This window comes from Palaemon carinicauda, chromosome 1 (genome assembly GCF_036898095.1).
Source record: "Palaemon carinicauda isolate YSFRI2023 chromosome 1, ASM3689809v2, whole genome shotgun sequence".
NCBI classification, from domain to species: Eukaryota; Metazoa; Arthropoda; class Malacostraca; order Decapoda; family Palaemonidae; genus Palaemon; species Palaemon carinicauda.
This window is the reverse complement of record NC_090725.1, coordinates 212,599,580-212,614,071: the sequence shown is the minus strand read 5'-3', so window position 1 is coordinate 212,614,071 and position 14,492 is coordinate 212,599,580. Positions and strand designations below refer to the sequence as shown.

Below are 14,492 nucleotides of genomic sequence, written 5' to 3'. Positions count from 1 at the left end.
TATGGAAACTTACATAGGCGGATTATATTTCCCCCTTCCTTTGCTATCATTTCAAGTACTTTGCTTCAGTCCTTTCCAAGTCCTTTTTATGTGTGTCACCAAGTGTAGCTAACACATTTCTAAAATCGCAAAACGTCACACCACAAAAATTACAGTAACCAAAGTGTCGTTCTTGGTTATTTTACAGGGACGAAAACTGAATTTTAGGGTCTGATTTGAATGTACCAGATTGCCAGTAAACAGGAGCTTAATGTTTTTCTCTTTTTGAGAACGAGAACTGGGAAGCAAGAAACATTAGTAATTCTATAAAAAAAAAAAAAAAAATATACCAGGGATAATTATTCAAGAAATAACAATCATCATTGATTTTAGCATGGACAGCTCAACATTATTGCTAGCTAGTACATACAGAGCTTGATATTCTTATTTTTTCGCGAGCAAAGCGAGCTCAGGGCGAAGCAAGAATCATTAGAGTTAGGGTAAAACATTTTGAACAGAAAATATATGTTTTCCTGCAGTAAATAATGTGATTTCATCGTACTTGACTTAATTTTAATTATACCAGTTTTAGTGAGTGTAGTGGGAAAGAAGTAGTCGAACTGGTTGTTCTGTTTGTTCGCAGTTGAAACGAAGGTCAAATTCAATTAAATCACGTTATTTACTACAGGAAACATTGCCAAATTCGGAGATAATTTGTACTTTTCCTAACCATACAAACCTTAGCTATTTACATTGGGTTTACTTTCGGCGTAGCTGAAATTGACGAGCCAATAGATTTTTAACGAGGGTTAACTACCCCCACGCTAGTTAGCAAGGGGGGTAGGGGAAGGGATAGCTTGCTACCCCTCCCCCCCACACACACCGGTGAGTTGTCTCACTTCACTTAGAGGTAGGACTTGTCTTGGGGGACAGGGCTGGTGGGCAAATATGTGTAAATAGCTAAGGTTTGTATGGTTAGGAAAAATACAAATTATCTCTGAATTTGTCATTTGTTCCGTAACCGAAATACAAACCACGCTATTTACATTGGGTGACTTACCCCTTAGGAAGAGTGGAAAGTCCCCAGCCTTACTGGCTTTGGCTTTACCCGGGGATTCAGACTCCGAGAGAGTAGCACTCGAGAAAAGGAGTCCCTGCACCTCACAAGTCCCTTGCTCCGCTAGGAACGTGTGGCCTACGTAAGTTGTGTGTGGAGGAATAGAGAGTGACTCGTCCCAGGAAGTTGACCTGGAGTCCTTTAGATAGGAATCTAAGCTAGGACGTTCCCAATACCACCTCGTCAGGGTATGGGGGACGCGACAGTATTAATATAATACTAGGAACACAAGGGAGCATGGTTTACCTGCAGAGGTTGAGGTCAGCTATGTGGAGACCAGGATGCTGCTTTCCCCAAGAGAGGGGAGGATGAAGAAAGAAATAAGGGCCAGACATACTCTTTTATTCATGCAGACTAAAACCGGGTAACAACGCCCTCAACCTTCTGCTACTTGTCCATTAAGGAGCCTGAAGTTAGACCAGCTGTTGTGCAGCCACCACAGGGCCGATAGAAAAGGTATCGAGGCTCCTGTGGGTCACGTCCTGCAGGTAGTGGGCTGTGAAGGTCGTTTGACGCTTCCAGATCCCAGCTTGAAGCACCTGCGTCACAGAGAAGTTTCTCTTGAAGGCCAGGGACGTAGCGATGCCCCTGACGTCGTGTGCCCTAGGGCGACGTGACGGAGGAGGGTCAGGATTCAAGGCGTGGTGGATGACCCTTCGAATCCAAGCCGAGATGGTGTTCTTGGTGACCCTCCTCTTCGTCCTGCCCGTGCTAACAAACAACGCTTGCACGCGGGGACGAACTGCAGCTGTCCTCTTCAAGTAACGCCTCAGACTCCTCACTGGGCATAATAGCAGATGGTCTGGGTCACTTGTTACAGAACGGAGACTCGTGACCCTGAAGGAGTCGAACCATGGGTCCGGCACTCCAGGGTTCTGAGTCTTGGCAACAAACTCAGGGACGAACCTGAACGTTACCTCCCCCCCCATCCCCTTGAATGGGCGATGTCGTACGAGAGACCATGAAGTTCACTAACTCGTTTGGCAGAGGCCAACGCGAGTAGGAAAGCCGTCTTCCAAATCACGTGGCGATCAGAGGCCTGGCGTAATGGTTCGAAGGGAGGTCTCTTAAGAGCCCTGAGAACCCGAACCCCGTTCCATGGAGGAGGTCTCACTTCCGACTGAGGGCAGGTAAGCTCATAGCTACGTATGAGTAGAGAGAGTTCTAGCGAGGAAGAAATGTCCACTCCTTTCAGCCTAAAAGCCAGGCTTAAGGCTGAGCGATAGCCTTTCACCGCCGAGACCGAAAGGCGCATTTCCTCCCGCAAATAAACGAGAAACTCTGCTATTGCTGGAATAGTGGCATCGAGTGGAGAGATACCCCTCCCACGACACCAACCACAGAAGACTCTTCCCTTCGCCTGGTAGACTCCCGCAAAGGACTTTCGCAGGTGACGAGACATTCCCTCCGCAACCTGTTGCGAAAAGCCTCTCTCCGTGAGGAGACGCTGGATAGTCTCCAGGCGTGAAGCCGAAGCGAGGCTACGGCTTTGTGGAAGATGTTGCAATATGGTTGTCTGAGTAGCTCGTGTCGTGGGGGAAGCTCTCTCGGAAGCTCCGTCAGGAGCTGCAGAAGGTCCGGGAACCATTCCGCGTGATGCCATAGCGGAGCTATCAGGGTCATAGACAAGTTGACCGATAGTCTGGTCCTGTTGAGCACCCTTCTCATCAGACAGAACAGTGGGAAGGCGTACACGTCGATGTTGTCCCACCGTTGTTGGAAAGCATCTTGCCAGAGAGCCTTGGGGTCCGGGACTGGAGAGCAGTACAGGGGCAGCTTGAAATTCAAGGCTGTCGCGAACAGATCCACCGTCGGGGAACCCCACAAAGTCAGGACTTTGTTGGCTATCTGAGGATCCAAAGACCACTTGGTACTCACTATCTGCGAACCCCTGCTCAGACTGTCGGCGAGCACATTCCTCTTGCCAGGAATGAAGCGAGCTGATAGTGTTATCGAGTGAACTTCGGTCCACCTCAGAATCTCTACTGCAAGATGGGATAGCTGTTGTGAAAAAGTACCTCCCTGCTTGTTGATATAAGCCACTACCGTGGTGTTGTCGCTCATCACCACCACGGAGTGGCCCGCCAGGGTCCGTTGGAACTGTTGAAGAGCCAGGAATACGGCCTTCATCTCTAGCAGGTTGATGTGCAGGTACTTTTCTGATTCTGACCAAAGGCCTGAGGCCCTCTGGTTCAGAATGTGGGCCCCCCACCCTTCTTTTGACGCGTCCGAAAACAGCGTCAATTCCGGGGGAAGGACGAGAAGATCCACTCCCTTTCGCAGGTTCTCGTCAATCAGCCACCACCGCAGGTCCGCCTGTTCCGAGGGTCCTATTGGGACCAGAAAGTCCGGGGAATCGGAACCTTGACTCCACCGGGACTTGAGCCGCCATTGCAGGGATCTCATCCTGAGACGGCCGTTCTGGACCATACGGGCCAGGGAGGCTAGGTGACCTAAAAGACGCAACCACGATTGGGCTGGAAGCTCTTCCCGCCTGAGGAAGGGTTCTGCCACCCTCCTCAGCCTTGGTATCCTGTCGTCTGATGGAAAGGCTTTGTGGAGATTGGTGTCTAATAACATGCCTAGATAAACCAGTCACTGGGACGGCTGCAGAGAGGACTTCTTGAGATTTACCACGATCCCCAGATCTTGGCAAAGTCCCAGAAGCCTGTCTCGGTGTCGAAGAAGGATCGACTCCGAGTCTACCAGGATCAGCCAGTCATCCAGATATCGGAGGAGACGGATGCTGTTCCTGTGCGCCCATGAAGAAATAAGGGTAAACACTCTGGTGGACACCTGAGGTGCTGTGGAGAGACAGAAGCACAGCACCTTGAACTGGTAGGTCTTGCTGTCTAGGCTGAATCTCAAGTACTTCCTGGAAGACGGATGGATTGGGATCTGGAAGCACGCGTCCTTCAGATCCTGTGTACACATGAAGTCTTGTGGTCTCTCTGCAAGTCTGACCGTGTCCGCTGTCTCCATGCTGAACGGAATTTGCTTGACAAACTTGTTCAGAGCTGAGAGGTCGATGACGGGTCTCCAGCCTCCAGAAGCCTTCTTTACAAGAAAGAGTCGACTGAAGAAGCCTGGGGAGCCGTCGACAACCTCCTGGAGAGCATCCTTCTTGAGCGTGGTCTCGACTTCTGCCCGAAGGGCTAGCCCCTTTGCCGATCCCATGGCATAGGAGCTCAACGACACTGGATTCGCTGTCAGAGGAGGTTGAGATGTCGTGAATGGGACGCGATAACCTTGGCCGATCACGGAGACCGTCCAAGAATCGGCCCCATGTTGCTGCCACCTGTGCACGCAACTTTGTAGGCATCCCCCCACAGGTGGACACGCGGGGGGATTGCCACTCCTAGCGTTTACGGCCGCGGCCGCTCCCTCTAGGAGTTTTGCCTCCCCTGGAGGACTTACCGCCCCTCTTGTCCTTGACAGGAAAGGGCTGGGGCTTAGACACCACTTTCTTAGCTGCCAGCGCCTGCTTCGGTGTCCTGCGAGGCTGCTGCGGAGCTGGAAGCTTGTAGGGCCGAGATGCGAGGGCCCTTTGGAGGAGCGAGTCTTGGTTAGACTTCTTCCACCTCTCAGCTGTACGTTCCAAATCCTTGGGCTCAAACAAACTTCCCCCAAGGATGGAGGAGTGTCTGAGCCTGCAGACATCCACGGCGGGGACCTTCGGGTGGATCTTCTCGGTCACCGCATCACGACGTTTCAACACTGAGTTGGCCCACAGGTTGGTAACCTGGTGTGCCAAAAACTCGATGGAGCGAGTGCCCGAGAGGAGGAAGGTCTCCAGGGCCTTCCTATTGCTCTCCTTAGACAGATCCTCAGAGCGCAATAGGATGCCCAGAGAACCTAGCCAGACATCCAGCCACGAAGTGGCGTGCATGGCGCACTTCGCAACCTTCTCCTGGCTCAGGATCTCCGACGCCGAGAATGTCACCTGCCGGGCGGAGAGCTTCTCAAGTGGAACTCCCCTAGTAAGCTTTTCCACGGAATGGTGGAGGGGAAAAGCGAGGCTGGACTCCCCCATGATCTCAAAGTACCTCCTCTGGTGTAAACGAGGAGGTGGGAGGAGTTTGTTCCCGGCAGAGGAACGATTGGAGGAGGCGAGGTCTGTGAGCTGAGCGTCGACCCTGTCTCTGGCACTCTTCAGCCCCTGGGACCAGGGCAGAGCAGCGCTGGCCTTTAGGGGCTTCTGAGTTCCACAGACCTGGTCCAAGACCGTGTCCTTGCCTTCACGAGGGGCGATTTCCGGGTCCTTGAACCTGTTGAGCTGCCTCATCAGGCTCAAGACCTGCCTGAAGGCATGCTCAGACTCGTGCTGCTCTCCTCCCTGCGGACTGGCAGCTAAGTCTCCTATCCCCAGAAGCTCTTCCTGGGGAGACACGTGGACGTTCTCCCGGGGTCTGGCTGGTTCCTGACGAATTCGCAAAGAGGACTTCGGAATCGTCTTGGAGTCCTTGGGTTCCCTCCTGGGCGGGATACAAGACTCCAGCAAAGAGGTCTGGAAGGTACCTTCCACGCAAGTCGGTTCCCCTCCGAGAGGAGGAGACTCCCCCCTTGGTGCCGAGGGAGAGACCGCCGCCTCGCTGGATTCTCCTGAAGACGGAAAGGCCTCGTCCACAGGAGAAGGAGAAAACGACTGCGAAGGGGATGGAGCCATGCTGGCGGACCTCTTGGGAACCAACTTCTCCATGGGAGAAGTCACCACGAAGTCCACTCCTCTCCTTCTCTTCAGCGGGGGCGAGTCCGTCCTTGGCTTCTTGAGTTCCAGATCGGCGTGTGCTGGCTTCATAGCCTGCACTACCGCTCTCATCAGAGAACCAAACCAGGACTGACGAGATACGGACGCAGTGTCCGTAATTCCCGCTGGAGGGAAGGGGATCTCCTGACCCTTCGGAGTGGACGCAACTGGGCCTACCTGTAAAAAATAAGGGGAAGAATGTTGCCTTGACCTCTCCGACGATTCTTCCTTGTGCTGCGAGAGAGACCTGCGCTTGCGCGGAGGTGATCCTGACTGCGACCTGGAAACACGCGTCCCTGCTGCCGCCACGAGCTGCGGAACCGGACGAGAACGGGGGTCGCGTTGGCGCTCGAGCGGGGGAGGATCCAATGGATCGCGCGCGGGCACGTAGTCGCGCGGAGATAAACGAGCGCAGGAGCGATCGAACGCGAGCGAGCTGGCGAGTTGGCGAGGGAACGCGTTGGCGCGTGGGCAAGGGAACGCGCGGGCGCACAGGAGATCGCTGAAAGCCAAGAGAAAGGTAAGGCGCAGGAGAACGATGGTGTCCTAGAGACCTGTGGCGCGTGGGCGCGTGATGGCGCGTCGGTGAACGCTGGCGAGCGTTGGCGCGTGGGAGAGCGATGGCGCGTAGAACGCGCAGGCGAACGACCGCGCGTGGGAGAGCTGGCCGAAGGAGACCTATGTCTATCCAGATCCAGGTGGCGCTGACGCGTAGGAGAGCGCTTGCGCGCAGGGGATAGATCACGCGGGCGCTCAGGAGATCACCGAAGCTCTGGAGAGCGCTGACGCACTGGAGATCACTGACGCGTAGGAGATCGCTGATGCGCTGGAGATCGCTGACGCGTTGGAGATCGCTGATGCGCTGGAGATCGCTGGCGCATAGGATGACGACGCGTAGTATTCTGCGCAGGATCAGGTGGCGCGACGCGCAAAGGCGAACGGGCTCAGGAAGAGAAGGCACGTGGGCGCGCAGGAACTCTGGACGTGCGCGCAGGAGACCTTGCGCGCTGCTGCACAGGTGAAGGAGGACGAGCAGGAACGCGTGGGCGAGGAGGAGTCAAATCCTTGCCCGCGTCCAGATCCGGAGATCTAGGGCGCGTGGGCGAGCGTTGGCGTGCAGGGCGCATGTCAGGAACCGGATGCGCAGGTGCGCGCTGACGAGCAGGATATCTTGTACGCTCAGGAGATCGTTGGCGCGCTGGGTGCGCAACAGGAACAGGAGGTTGCAGGTTGTCCACAGGAGAGCGCTGGTGAGCAGGAGGGCGTTGACGATCAGGAGAGCGCTGACGAACAGGAGAGCGCTGGTGAGGTGAGTCAGGAGACTGCAAGGATGGAGAGCGCTTACGCGCTACTGCGCGTGAACGCGCAGGAGGGCGCGCAGGGGAACCCTGACGCGCAAGGGAAACCCCCACACCGTGGGAGACATCCCTTTGCCCCGAAGGGACCGATGCCCGTCGGCTGACGAGTTCAGAAGTCTGCTGGCCATCTGCGCAGGAGGTGGAAGGTCTGGCAGGCGTAGGAGATCGCGAACGATCACCGGAGAGGTCTAAGGACGTGGCTGCTACAATCTGCTCCCGGCGAGGAGGATCCTCATCAGAGGACGGAGGAGGAGATGACTCGAAGAGGCGCCTCTTGACTCCCTTATAGGGAGACGGGAGGCCCCTGCGACGAAGAGGACGATGAGCCTTACGGCGAAGGCGGCCACGAGGGAGGTCATCAGGGTCGTCGGTCCTCCGAAGAGGAGTCTTAGTCAGAGCGCTCCCCCGAGGGGAAGACGTAGACGCAGGAGAGACCGTGGGACCCACCTTAACCTTCAAAGGATGTTCGGAAGGGGGAGGAGAGCCTTCAGCAATGTCCGCAACATCAGGAGCAGCAGAGGTTTGACCAGACCCGTCGGAAGCCTCTGCCACCACGACGTCGACAATAGACAGAGGGTCTACCTCTGCTATCACCGGCGACTGCTTGACAGCGGCCCCCAACTGGATAAGGTCAAACAGGGCTTCCTTGGAGGGCAAGCCCTTAAGCCCCAAGGAAGCCCAAAGCTGAAAAAGATCATCGTTAGACACCGAGTTATCAACGTTATGAAAATCCTCCCCCGGGGGAGGAGGGGGAGCCGCCCCGCTATGGGAGGCAACGCCCTCTCCCGCACCCCGAGATCGGGAAACAGAACAAAGGTCTACGCTACCCCTTGGCGGCCTCTCAGGAGCTTCGGAGGAGGTTTGGGCAGCGGAAGAAGAGTCCCTGGAGCCTTCCTCCTTCAAGGCAACCCTTGAAGGAGAAAGGTCTCTCTTGGACTTCTTCTTACGCCGGCGGGCAAACCTCTCCTACTGGGAGGTAGACCACTCCCTACACTCACTGCATGTTACTTCCCTGTCACACCGTTGGCCTCGACACTGCAGGCTAAGGGTGTGAGGATCGGTTTCCACCAACGACATGAAGGTACGGCAGGTGCGGCAGGCGATTCCAGGGCACTTGCGCATGATGACAACAAAAGGGCGAGGCCAACTTCCAAGCACACAGCTGAGGAAAAGCAAAGAAAAAGATTAAGGCTATCAATAACGAGGACGATAGACAGACACGTCTGCACATCGTCCAAGCCAAAAGTGAAGTGAGACAACTCACCGGTGTGTGGGGGGGAGGGGTTGCAAGCTATCCCTTCCCCTATCCCCCTTACTAACTAGCGCAGGGGTAGTTAACCCTCGTTAAAAATCTATTGGCTCGTCAATTTCAGCTACGCCGAAAGTAAACCCAATGTAAATAGCGTGGTTTGCATTTCGGTTACGGAACAAATATATTTTCTGTTCGAAATGTTTCCCCGTCCGTAAATATAATCATACCTTTTTTTCCAGTTTCAACTTCACTATCATCACAAAAAGAAGTTTCCAAAAGAGAAGTACAATTTATTTTGAAATTTAGTAAAATTTAATCTATGTCGGCAATTGATTATGACGAAAACAGACAGTACTTCATTGGATCCTTCTCTCTGGTTATGGTTCACTTTCCCTTTGCCTACACATACACCGAATAGTCTGGCCTATTCTTTAAAAGATTCTCCTCTGTCCTCATACACCTGACAACACCGAGATTACCAAACAATTCTTCTTCCTCAAAGGGGTTAACTACTGCACTGTAATTGTTCAGTGGCTACTTTCCTCTTGGTAAGGGTAGAAGAGACTCTTTGGCTTTGGTTAGCAGCTCTTCTAGGAGGACACTCCAAATTTTCTAAAATTAAACCATTGTTTTCTAGTCTTGGGTAGTGCCATAGCCTCTGTACCATGGTGTTCCACTGTCTTGGGTTAGAGTTCTCTTGCTTGAGGGTGCACTCAGGCATACTTTTCTATCTAATTTCTCTTCATCTTGTTTTGTGAAAGTTTTTATAGCATATAAAGGAAAAATTTATTTTAATGTTGTTACTGTTCTTAAAATATTTTATTTTTTCTTGTTTTCTTTCCTCACAGGGCTATTTTCCCTGTTGGAGCCCCTGGGCTTATAGGATTCTGCTTTTCCATTTAGGATTATAGCTTAGCAAATAATAATAATAATAATAATAATAATAATAATAATAATAATAATAATAATAATAGAAACGCTCTCCATTCAGTGTATAGCTATTGTTGTTCACATGAAAGTAAAATATATCAATGTCAATATCTATATACCGGTTGCCAGAACATAAGAGCAGCAAGATTATGTCTATTTGCAAGCGAAGGGAGCCACGGCGGAGCAAAACCATTAGAAAGATGTGAGGTGAATCATAGAAAATTGTGATACTTTAATTCTCATCCACTTAAATGAACCATATATATATTTTCCAACTGGTTATCTTGTGTCTATTTTGTATTTCTGACCATTGGTCCCCCATTATCATTAGATATAGATATATATATAAACATTAGGTTAATGTCTAGGAGAGGGCTGCATGAAGATATCACTGATATTCAATTTATTTTTACTAGAATATGTAGGAATGTATGTATATAATGGTATACCAGTGAGATAATTTAGTGAAAATCAATAATAGTCGAAATATCGACGATCAAACTCACGCTACTCTTGTCTTCCTCCCAGATTTTTCTAAGTCTGTTGTTATTGTTGACTGTGTCTTATTTTTGCTCAAATGAGCCCTGTAACCACTATAATCCGCAGACAAACTAGTCCACTATGACGTCTTCACGTTTGGCCAATCACAGTGCGACAATACATTTTCTTTCCCAATGACGTCTTCACGTTTGGCCAATCACAGTGCGACAATACATTTTCTTACCCATCACAGTGCGACAATACATTTTCTTACCCAGCCATTTTATTTTGTTCCTAGACATGGAAGCCGTAGCAAGCACGTCATCTGATATTGCACAAGAAGTTGAAATTCTATCTTCTTGTCCTGACTGTTTCCTAAGTTACAATGAATTTGTTCTTACTTATTCGGGGTTATATTGAAAAACTAGTGGATTTGGGCCAGAGACACAATTTAATTTTACAAAATAAAAATTGTCCTGCATGTCAGGGAACCTTCGCAACGGCTTCACGTTTTCCTCAAAGCAGCAGCACATCTTTATACACCAACAGGTTAAGGTAAGCTTCATTAATTTATGGAGTATATTATAATGGTGATAGTATAACGATGTATACAGCAGTACCATCACTTTGGATTTGGTTTGATGGATGTGTTAGGTAGTGTCCTTAAGGGGGGGGTCGCAGGGGGGGGCGGAGCCCCCCTGGTAGGGGTTCAGGGCTATTAGGCTAGGTTAGGTGGGTGTATTAGGTTTGGTGGTGCCCTGAAAATCACTGTGGCCTTAAGGGGGGTTCGCAGGGGGGGCGAACCCCCCCCCCCTGGTAGGCCTAGGTAGGGGTACAGGCCCCCCAGGGTAGGTTAGTTGGTTGTATTAGGTTCGGTAGTGCCCCGAAAAATCACTTTTCTCATCCTCCCCCCACCCAAAAACCCCGCTTCCCACTGGGGTCCCCCATAATTGTAGTAGTAGGTTTATGCTTACATTTTGTGTGTAAGAGTTGAGTCTAGTTTCTTTTTTATTCATTTCCTCATGTTTCTATGCACTGTGCAACAATAATCTGGTTGTTTTTTGCCGTTTTTCGTCGTTAATACTTGAAAAACGGGTGCGGCCTTCTCCTAGACATTTACCAAACATTACATTAAGTATTTATTTGCGACAAAAATAAGTGTCATTTTCGAAAGAAATGGCCATTTTTCTATAGGGAAAATTTGGTTTTTACTAGGAAAAGTTACCCTGACAGTAAGTACGGTAATACCGGTAACTCACTCGTTTACGTTTTTGGCATCCCTCACCAGAAAAAAAAACTTTCCCACTGGTGTCCTCCATAATTGTCTTTATATAAGGGGGTCCAAAAACTCATAATAGGGTGGTTGATTTGATGGTTCGTGTATTTGTCTAGAAATTAAAGTATCTATTTACCCTTGTTTCAACTTTGTAAGTTGCATTATCACAAAAGTCCCTTCAATGAGTGGTTTGGACTAACAATAATGGGCATGCACGCATAAAACAAAATATGACCAACTGCAAAAATAAATAGCTTTAGTATTTAGCGAATGCTCGTTTATGTACCGTACAATTGCCAAGATTTGTTCCAAGTTTTTCTTTAAATGCCTCTACTTCTGACTAACGTACCGCAAAAAAAAAAAACACACACACAAATACATAAAACAAAGAAATGCTGGGGCTGTAGACCTAGTCCTATTGCCTAAAAGGATATTCTACATTAAAAATCCTGCTACCGGAAGCTAGAGGACAATCTAGTCAGGGTAAAACCTCTAACTTAAGGATATCAACAATTCCCACAGATCGCCAAAAAGGCTAACTTCATACAGGAACGTCTTGTTTATCCACATATCTACCTTTTGGCTTAAATCAATCTCAACTTGACTTCTGTTCAATGAAATACTGCCTTTAGCAACCACAATCTATTTTGAATCACCTTTCCAAAACATTGACAAATACAACGTCTTCAGTGTTACCATAAGCATATGACTGACGTTCAACAGCTATGATTTTATTTGTTGTAAATAAGATAGCTTCATTCACTATATAAATTAGAAATATTAATAAGTATAATATTAAGTGATTATTTTTTCCTTTTAATAGGCTAATATTTTTCATCTAATCGTCAGATCGTATTCAACTGACAGTCTGACTTGGGTGGGATATGGCTATACTGAAAGTGGCTGCACTCGCTACAGCTTTTAAAGCGGATGTGGTCATTATGTACAAAATAGATTATTATTATTTTCTTATAGCTTCATAAGAAGCTGGAAAGCACATTTAAACAAACGTAATCAAATTAGCCATTATGATAAACATATTCAATAACATGAAAAGAGATTCCTAAAATGGTACAATATACCTATATAAAACCACGAATAGAGGAACCAGCAAAATAAAAATAAAAAATAAATAAAGGAAATCATGTAATGATGTCAAAAGAAACTGTGTGAATGACGAATAGAGAAAGAAGATAGCACAGAAGAGCATATAATAACTCCTAATCGAAACGATATATGTGCAACAGAATAAAAAAAAATTAAAACTAGCAAAGGAACAAAAGAGTGACAATTCTCAGGGACATATGGGTTGTAAATTAATCTTGCAAATTGCAAGATACAGGCTCTTGCTGTTTAGCAGTCCGTAAGGGCAATATAAATATACTAATAAATAAGTATAAAACGAACACTAGACAAAGATTGTATCATGTTATCAAAAACCAGAGAAAGGAAAAGTAAGATAAGGTAGGTTACAGCAAGCCTAAAATGAAATATACAAACACTGTGTAGACCGAAGACCGTACGGTACTGGTATGATGAGGAGACCTAATAGTGAACATTTTAAAAATTCAGGAATAAATATAAAACAAGATACTATATCATAACACAGTAACAAAAGAGAAATACTAATGCAAAATATTGTCGAAGACCAAATTAAAGAAAAAAAAACATATAAGACTGCTCTGGGAAAGTGTGATATATAGGCTAAAGGTGGAAGGAGTAAAAACTTACTAAAAAGGGAAACTCATTAACGACACTAAAGGACAAGATTAATAAAAAAAAAAAATGAGGAATATTGGAGGTACAAAACGAAATATGACGAAGTTGATATTCATGTAGACAGTAAAATGGGACATATAAAGGCAGTTCGTGTATAGAGAGGTTATTGTAGCGACGAAGACTAGGCTTAATATGCTAGAAAAATTAAGATGATATAAGTTGTGAGTTACGTGGAATAGAGGACTGGATGAGACACACATTTGCTTACAAAAAGGCTTCATAAGGCTAAAAAAAAAAAGGGGGGGGGGGCTTAAAATGCTCAACACATGAAGTGGCCCAATATGTATTAATTTGAATTGTGAATTTGAGCATCGTGGAACCAGGAGCCCGGGGACAGACAGAAAATAACAGGAACACTGTATGACTCAAAATATTAGGTGTAATTCTCAGCAGCAAATTTACTTTTAAGAAACACATTAGGTCTGTGTCTTCTTCAATTGCCCCCAAAAATGGTTTATTAAGAAAGTCTTTTCAGATTTTCGGTGATCAATCTATTCTGAAGAAGTGTTTTAATTCTTTCATTCTACTTTATTTTGAGCATTGTTCTCCTGTCTGATCTTTAGCTGCTGATTCTCATCTTAATCATGTTGAACAGGAACTAACGGTCTATTAAATTTCCTATTCCTTAATTTCTGGCACCATTGTTCTATTAGATCATTAAGCGTGTTGCATGAGATTTTTTTTTATAATTATGTCCATCCTTTACATTCAGGTCTTTCCGGACAGTTCCATCTTGTTCGTAACACTAGGCATGCAGTTAATTCTAATAGTCAGGCCTTCTCCATCATAAGGTTCAATACTACACAGTATTCTAGCAGTTCTATTCCAGCTGAGACCAAGTTGTGGAAGGATCTTAATCGGGTAGTAGAATCAGTGGAACTTCAAAAGTTCAAACTTGCAGCAAATGTTTTTATGTTGAGAAGATTGACAAGTCTTTTTTATAGTTTATATATGAAATATCTGTTTTAATGTTGTTATTATTTTAAAAATATTTTACTTTGATTGTTTATCACTTCTTATATCGTTTATTTATTTCTTTATTTCCTTTCCTCACTGGGCTACTTTTCCTTGTTGGAGCCCTTGAGCTTATAGTATCTTGCTTTTCCAACTAGGGTTGTAGCTTAGCTAATAATAATAATAATAATAATAATAATAATAATAATAATAATAATAATAATAATAAGGGAGTATTGTATTTTTAAGGTAAATATAGCAAGACCAATAAAAAAATTCTAGATAAACCTATAGATCGTTACATTACTAGAATATATATATATATATATATATATATATATATATATATATATATATATATATATATATATATATATATATAGATAGATAGATAGATAGATAGATATATATATATATATATATATATATATATATGTATATGCATGTGTGTGTGTGTGCACGCACACATATATAAATATATATGTATATATATATATATATATATATATATATATATATATATATATATATATATATATATATATATATATGTGTGCGTGTGTGTGTGTGTGCACATACACACACACATATATATATATATATATATATATATATATATA

General features: G+C 46.4%; 1 protein-coding gene across 1 annotated transcript in view; it reads right to left on the bottom strand.

The window, feature by feature from the left end:
• LOC137653907 (rho guanine nucleotide exchange factor 39-like) overlaps positions 1-11,854 on the bottom strand; it is a 157,736-nt gene extending 145,882 nt beyond the window's left edge. Inside the window, exon 1 of the mRNA XM_068387538.1 lies at positions 11,716-11,854. The gene's annotated coding sequence lies outside the window, so the exon portion shown is untranslated. The remainder of the gene's footprint in view (positions 1-11,715) is intronic.
• Between the last annotated feature and the right edge of the window lie 2,638 nt (positions 11,855-14,492).